Below are 8969 nucleotides of genomic sequence, written 5' to 3'. Positions count from 1 at the left end.
GACAAAATTTGGAGCTGAGATGAAAGGATGGACCATCTAGTGATTGCCATATGCAGTGATCCACCCCATAATCAGCTTCCAAACACTGACACCATTGCATACACTAGCAAGATTTTGCTGAAAGGACCCAGATATAGCTGTCTCTTGTGAGACTATGCCGGGGCCTAGCAAACACAGAAGTGGATGATCACAGTCAGCTATTGGATAGGTCACACGACCCCCAATGGAAGAGATAGAGAAATTACCCAAGGAGCTAAAGGGAACTGCAACTCTATAGGTGGAACAACAATATGAACTAACCAGTACCCCGGAGCTCTTGTCTCTAGCTGCATATGTATCAAAAGATGGCCTAGTCGGCCATCACTGCAAAGAGAGACCCATTGGACTTGCAAACTTTATATGCCCCAGTACAGGGGAACGCCAGGGCCAAAAAGGGGGAGTGGGTGGGTAGGGGATTGGGTGGGGGTGGGTATGGGGGACTTTTGCGATAGCATTGAAAATGTAAATGAGGAAAATACCTAATTTAAAAAAAAAAACAAACAAGCAATCAAAAGGCATCGTGCATTAAAATTTAAACATAAAGAAAAAAAAGAATATAAAAGTTTTATAGTTAAACCAATAAAATGTAATATTAAGACAGAAAGAGAATAACCCTATGTAACTCTATCATGGCTTCAAGTATATTTTTCCAAATCAGTGTTTTAATAAGCTATATGAAAAGGCATTTGTTACAAAACAAAGAAAAGGTAAAAAAGAAATGAAAATTTACTCACTTGTGGGGAGCCGCACTCACATTTGCCATTACAAGATGGCGCTGACAGCTGTGTCTAAGTAGTAAATAATCTACACATGTGCAGGGGCAGTTTTCCCGCCATGTGCTCTGCCTTTCTCGTGATGACAACTGGGCCGATGGGCTGCAGCCAATCAGGGAGTGACACGTCCTAGGCGGAGGATAATTCTCCTTAAAAGGGACGGGGTTCTGGCACTCCCTCTCTTCGTCTCTTCGCTTCTTCGTCTCTTCGCTTCTTTGTCTCTTTCTCTTCGTCTCTTTTTCTTCGTCTTTTTCTCTTCGTCTTTTCCTCTGCTCTCTTCCTCTGCTCTCTTCCTCTGCTCTCTGCCTCTCTCTCTCTCTGCCCCTCTCTCTGCCTCTCTCTGCCGCGCTCTTCCTCTCTTGCTCCTGAGTAAGCAATAAAGCTTTGCCGCAGAAGATTCTGGTTTGTTGCGTCTTTCCTGGCCGGTCACGAACGCGCGTAAGACTCACTGCTTTCAGTAAGCTGGAGAGCTATCCCTGTGCTCATAAGAACAGCAGACTGTAGCACTCTGGAAAGGAGAACCTGTAACTCACATGATTAGCACGTTAAGAATAATGCCATTGGAGTGGAGAAAGTTCAGTAGCCTGTGATGGTGTGGTTGTATAAAATCTGGTCCTGCAATTTGTTTATTATGCATTGGTGTGGGTCATGGAGAACAGCCAATAAGCTCTTTCTTTCCCACCTTCTTAGGCAGGCAAGAGGGCTGGCCTGAGGTAATGAGAGCAAGAAAGCTATCCTGTCCCTATCTATCCCTGGTTACAACACTTGGAAAAACATGGCCAGCATCTCTTTTTACAAGTACAATAGATTTGGTCATGGCTCTGCATATTGTGGATAAGATAGCCCTTAGAAACACATAGATGACTCAAGAAAGTAAAATCTTAATTATTACTGAAGAGAGATAGAGCAAGCATTGATCAAGGGTTCATGCTATGGAAAAATTTAGAAAAAATATTTTTATGGGTTATCATACAGTAGAAACTGTAAATACTATGAAAATAGAAAATCATTTGAGTAGCGAGCAAATTGTGGCAGAATCATCCACAAGGTGAGCAGTCAATACGTATAAATGAAATCTTGCTGAGGGATGTATAGAAACTTATACTGAGACTTCAGTTAACCACACTACCAAGAAGTATATAGTAAACTCAAATTTACTGTAGTAAAGTCTGGATGTGTTGTAGAGAAAAGCAATCCGAAGAAAGTTGTACTTAAGAATGGATCTTGCCGGGTGTGGTGGTGCATGCCTTTAATCCCAGCACTTGGGAGACAGAGGTGGGCAAATTTCTGAGTTCGAGGCCAGCCTGGTGTACAGATTGAGTTCCAGGACAACCAGGGCTTCAGAGGAATCCTGTCTCAACAAACAAACAAACAAACAGAAAAAGAATGGACCTTGAGCAAGATAAATAAAACAATTATTATAGTACTGAGAAGTGTGGGACTAACTGGAACAAATATAGCATGTATGACAGTTGAATATTTGCCTTGATATATGCAATATATTTTGCACTTCAGTCTTTTTGTCCAACATGTTGCTGTTTTTAATATTGTAGAAGATTTGAGATCTTGCAATATTGAGAGGACAGCAGCTATTAGTCACAAAACTTTGACAGTTATTTTAATATTTTGCTTATTGCCAAGTTATGTATTCCCTCACTTTCTATGATGTGACAAATTGACAACACTCTTTAGCCCAATCCTTCCTTTGCTCTTGCTCTGCCTTGACAGACTGAAATCTATCTAAAACTGTTAAGCAAAATAATACTGCCCCCTTAAGTGCTTCATATCATTTAATTTCTCACGGCCAAGAGAGACATAAGTAACACAAGTATAGAATATTTATATTTAGCTCCTGGACAATCATATAACTGTGAACTAGGGTACACATGGAGGGACCCATGGCTCCAGCTGTTTTTATAGCACAGGATGGCCTTGTTAGACATCAATGGGAGGAGAGGCTTCTAGTCCTGGGAAGGCTCCATTGCCCAGTGTAGGGGAATGCCAGGATGGGGAGGAGGGAGAGGGTGTGAGTGTTGGTGAGCACAGTCATAGAAGCAGGGAGAGGAAGGAGTGGATAGGCTGTTTTTAGAGGGTAAACCAGAAAAGGGGATAATATTTGAAAGGTAAATAAAATATCCAATAAAAAAATAGGAATATCTTTTGTTAATATTTAAATATTCTGTTTTGATCATGTCAAAGTGCAAATGTATATGTTCTATCGTAAACTATTATAAGCTTTTAAAATTAAATATTGGCCATACTACATGAGTATCAATTTTTATCATTTCCTACTAAGATTGAGCTTTAAGTTCAAACAATATTTTGGTGGAAATCTTAGTTCATGTGTCCCCAGGATCTGTGATATATACATAAATATTTGGATAGGAGAAAAGACATAGGAAGAGGTAGATGATAGTTGGATGACAGACAAAAAGACAGAGATAGATGAGAGATAGTGAGAGACAGATAAGTAGAAAGAGGCAGAGAGATGACAGAAGATCTATTAGATACTTAGAGAGAGAGATACACAGATCAATAAGCAATATGTAGGGAGCTAATAAATTACATATAATGTACATATATAAATACATACATAAAAATGAATATATATATATATATATAGTTACATACACATAAGCATACTTATATACAGAGAAAGAGAAAAAGAAGAGAGACAGACATATAGAGTAAGAGAAAAAGAGATGATGTAGAAAAGAAGATCATTTTAAAATTCATTATTGTTATTATTTCCCCCTCAATAATCCTTCCCCCTATACTCCCTACCATTAGCTTCTAAATGGGTCGGGACCCTCTTAGGTAGTTAACAAAGCAGGCATATAAAGTCTTGGTGAATCTAGCTGAATCCTTTCCCACTGAGACTACAATAGGCATTCTAGCTTATAAAACATTCCACCAACAGGCAATAGCTTTTGGGATAGCTCCCACTTCACATGTTTGGGACAAAAATAGAGACCCAGCTGTACATCTTTAGTTGTTCTTCAGTCTCTAAGATCCCCAAGGATGTAGGTTTGTTGACCCTGTTTGTCTTCCTTTTTATTTCTTTTCCCATTAGATGCTGTAATCCTTCCTGTTCTTCCGTAGCTCCATCTATGGTTTGGCTGTGGATGTCTACATCTGTCTGAGTCAGCTAATGTTTTTAGCCTTACAGACTTCTGTCTGTAATAATAATAGAATCTAATTAATTGTGTGAGGGATTGGTATGTGCCCATAGGGTGGGTCTCAAGTTGGGCTTGTTATTGTTTGACCATTCCCCTAGGATATGCTCCATTAACAGTCACCTCATTTCTTGTAGACATGAGCAATTTGGGGTTGAAATTTAGGTGAGTTTGTTGTTGTCCCTATCACACTACTGTGTTTACTGTCTGGATACAGGAAGTAGAACCTTTAGGGTCCATAGCCTCAATGCTGCAAATCACATTTAAGGATATCCCCATAGATACTTGGATGCCTCTTATGTCCCAGTACTCTGTCTCTTCCTTGAGAGGCCCTCTACCTACTCATCCCCATCATTTGTAGATTCCCATTCATTTTGTCAACTGCTTTTGGAAACAACAGCAACAACAACAAATAACCAAAACGATCTTGAAAACTAAAACAATTTTGTGAGGAATGAACATCCCTGATGTCAAGCAGCACTACAGAGTAAAAGTGATAAAATGTAAATGATACTAGTACAGAAAGACACATTGATCAATGAATTTGTATCAGTGGCCCAGAAATAAATCCACACAACTGTGAATACTTGATTTTCATAAAGAACCAAAAACCATAAACAAAGAAGAGAGAGTATCCTCAACAAATGGTACGCTTTGAACTGTAAGTCTACATGTAGAAGAATGAAAATTGATCCATGTCTATAACCCTCGGCAAGGCTCAAGTTCAAGTAGATCAATGACCTTAACAAAATACAGATACAATAAATCTCATTGAGGAGAAAGGAGAAAAAAGCGCTGAATGCATTAGTAAAGGTGACAATTTCCTAAAGAGAACACCGATGGCTCAGACTCTAAGATAACAAGTGATAAGTGGGATATCATGTAATTGCAAAGCTTCTATAAGGTAAAGGAAAATGTTAACAGGACAACACATAAGTCTACAGATTGTGAAGGGAACTTCACCAAACCTACATATGACTAATATTCAAAAATTTTTGGCTAATATCCAAAAGTTTTTGGCTAATATCCAAAAATTATAAAGAACTTAAAAAATTAAACACCAACAATATAAATAACCCAAATTAAAAATGGTCACACAGAGAGCTCAACAGAATTCTCCATGGCCTGAGGCACTGACATGTGATTCAGCAGAAGGGCCTTTGAGGTTCTGCTCTCAGGAAAGCCCATCTCTGTGAGCTGCCACAAGGCATTCTCATCCATTCGCTCATCCTCATCTTCATCCAGCATAGCATTTGCCTTCTTAAACAATTAAACTGCACCAGGATTCAGGGCTAACAGCTTCTGTGCCATCTCAGTGAGAGACACGAGGATCTTCCGGAGTTCTGTCTGGAAGTCTCTCATGGTGGCCTGGACAGCAGGCAGGCAGGTTGGCCGTTGCTCGAAGAACTGCATTTTTGTCTGAATCCTTTTGCTCTTGTTTCTTCTTTTCTTCTGCTAAGACTTCAGCCATCTTAGGGAGTGGAGAAGAAGAGCGTCTTTTTAATCAATAACAAGACATCCTGGTCCTGGATGTTTTCTTCCAAGATTGTTTTGCTGTCACTCAGCTCCCTTTCCGAAGCAGCATGTACTAGCTTATGATGGGTCACATTCTTGGGGTCTTCTAAGCTCCCATGAGCACCATGTTTGAGGCAACTCTCCTTGAGCTTCTCCACCGATGTGCCCTCGGTCATCTCCTTCAGCCACTCAGCCAGCACCATAGGCAGCGGAAGCACCTTGCTTCTCCTCTTCCTACAGGAACATCGCGCCGCGTGATGAAGGTCACTGAGGCTGGTGGGCGGACCAGGGGCGGGGCCGGGCTGCCGTGTTCTAGTTCATTGGCCGCCGCCGCCCCGCCCCGCTCCTGTCAGCTCGGCCGCCTTGCCCCTCGCTGCCACTGCCCCTACAAAATTTCTTAAGTGCTCAATTTCTCAACAGTGCTCCATGAGTAACCAAGTCAAAATGAGAGTACATATACCATTCTAAACATGCACAAAAGAAAGTAAGTAACATAGACTCAAATGACAGGCCCATATGTGGCTTAATGAACAACAATCTTTACCACTGCCTATTTTCATTCACTTTTTTAGTAGAATGTGTTTTCTTCAAGGTAGATTAAATATCGTAACATGACTGTTTATTGCTTTCTGAGCAATATTTAGTTGTCTGTAGTTCTAAAAGCATTGTCTCTTGAGCAGTCTACATTGACAGCAGCATGTATGTATTGGTACTCCTATTCAGGTCGTATGTAGACAGTCATGTTGATGATATTTTATATGATTTTACAGATAATTGTTTCCTTTCCAGAGATACAAACTCTTACCAAATGTTCTGGTTCCCTGGCTCTTAAATATTCCTACCAACTCTTTACCAATTAATCCTGAGCCTTTTGTTTGTTAGTGTGTTACAAATATACCAGTTTTGATTGAACTTCACAATTCTACATTTTGATTGTTGTTGTTTTCTTTCTTTTTTTAAAGTGATTTCCTATTCAACAACTTTATTAATATTTACAATGTTAGCAATAGATTATTTTTTATAGGTCTCCTCAGAGCACATTTTTATTTAACAATTATTTTGGCACAGAGATTAACAGTAGCTATGTTTGAGTATGGCATGATTGTTTTCTCTCTTCAAAGCAAATTAGCTATTCCACTTTTACTTCTTGTGTGTGTGTGTGTATGACTTTAATACACTATGGATAATTGCCTGGATTTTAAGAAGAGCCTTTTAATTTGATCTTGGTTCCTCCTTCTCTAGTCCTCTCCGTCTTGTTGACTGCTTCAAAGTTTACTTTGTTATGATTATGTTGTTCCTTTGTAAGTCCAAAAGCAGATCTCCCAAATGTATCTTGAAACCAATTTCATCCTAGTGAGATCTATGACATATTTATGTATGTCATAACATCCACAATGCAAGTAAATCTTCAATTAGGCCCAGATAAGGATATTTTCCTAAAAGCAGGATAGGTAGTGTACTTTGGAAATTGCTGGGGAATCTTAGGACAGTGCATGAGGAAGGTGGAATAGATGCTTCTTAAGAAATTTCCCATTGTCTTAGTCAGGGTTTCTATTCCTGCACAAACATCATGACCAAGAAGCAGTTTGGGGAGGAAAGGGTTTATTCGGCTTACACTTCCATACTGCTATTCATCACCAAGAAAGTCAGGACTGGAACTCAAGCAGGGCAAGGAGCAGGAGCTGATGCAGAGGCCATGGAGGGATGTTCTTTACTGGCTTGCCTCTCCTGGCTTGCTCAGCCTGCTCTCTTATAGAACCCAAGACTACCAGCACAGAGATGGTCCCACCCACAAGGGTCCTTTTCCCCTTGATCACTAATTGAGGAAATGCCTTACAGTTGGATCTCATGGAGTAATTTCCTCAACTGAAGCTCCTTTCTCTGTGATAACTCCAGCTGTGTCAAATTGACACAAAACTAGCCACTACATCCATCAAACTAATATATGCAAGTTTTACAACAATAAAGGTCTCCCTTCAGCATGCAACATGTGGAGATCTAGAACAAAATTGAAAGACAATTGATTATGATCCTAACATGAAGGTCTGCTTTATTGGATCTTTGTCAAACAGTTGTACTAGCTTTTTAACTTTCCCTCTTCCCATTATATATGGGTGGGCCAATGTTATTTTAGTAATGTACAAGGTCTATGTTTCCCTCAAAGTTTCATAGTATTTCTGCCATTGGGTAGATTTAAATAGATTTCCAGTGAAGACATTGTTTCCATCTAGTTGACCTGATCATCAGCCAAATAGGAGAGTTACCTAGAAAAATCTTGAAAGCATATAGCCAAGGATAGTAATAATAGGAATAATAGACCATAACTAAGACAAAAGTCATATGCTATTGTTCTAACAATTTTATATTTGTTTTCTTTCATATAACGATGGGGACAGAAAGAATATTATTTTAAGTATAATGTCAACTATTTTTACAACATAAATGAATCATCAAGGATTGGGTAGTAATAAAATAGAAGGCTATAGCTGATTGTTGTTATTAATTGTGGATTGTATAGTAATTTATAGAAAATTAGGTGAAAGCACATTAAATGAATAAAAATCAGATGAACATTTTATATTAAAAACAATACAAAAATTCAACATAAACAGGTTGTGACATCAGAAATTCTCAAAAGACTTGATGCACCATAAAGGTAAATACTACCTAAAATATGTGTGAATGTCTAAATGTAAATGCATGCAAGGGTAGTCAACTAACTTTAAAACAGCTGTATATATCACAAATTTTGTAAACTATGAATGTGGGCTCTAAGTGGATTGAACTGGTTTACTCATATCTCATTTTGTGTAATAAAATACATTTCTAAATGACTCTTCAAACTAAGTTAGTATACAAAACGTTAAGCCATGAACTACATGCTATTAAAATATAAAATATTACATTTAAATTATGACAGGTGGTGGCTTTAAATATAAACACATAAATACAAACATAAAATTATGAATTAACTGAATGCCTTTAGAAATTTACATATTTCATGCTGTTCATTTTAAACAGGGTATATTGAAAATTAAATATATAATAAACTTACACACTATTTATATGACAATTAAGTTTTAATAAGATTAATTGATATACATTAAGAAATTATGTTTCAATGGACTTTGCAAACTAAATGTTTTAGAATTTCAGGCAAAAGGAAGAATATTCAAGAAATTCTAAAAATTAAAACAATAAATGAAAAGGAAGAGTTTATATCAAGAAATGATACAAACACTTGCAATGATCAAGGAATGGAGCCATCATTGCTTAGACACAGAAAAGTAGGATCACCAGAGCAAATGTGGTTTTCTAACAAGGAAAACAAATGGCTATCAAACTATACACTGTAATACAATTGGGTAAAGAAATAAAACCAGATATAATGGCATTCATAATATAATTGCATAGCATATTTTAGAATAATAGATAAATGACCCCTTTTATGAAGTCGTTAACATAA

The 8969-nt window shown here is 38.0% G+C and overlaps 1 pseudogene; it reads right to left on the bottom strand.

The window, feature by feature from the left end:
• On the bottom strand, window positions 5084–5697 carry Gm7217 (predicted gene 7217; annotated as a pseudogene).

Source organism: Mus musculus, chromosome 17, assembly GCF_000001635.26.
Source record: "Mus musculus strain C57BL/6J chromosome 17, GRCm38.p6 C57BL/6J".
Taxonomy (NCBI): domain Eukaryota; kingdom Metazoa; phylum Chordata; class Mammalia; order Rodentia; family Muridae; genus Mus; species Mus musculus.
The sequence above is the reverse complement of the archived record's forward strand: the minus strand, read 5'-3'. Positions and strand labels throughout refer to the sequence as shown.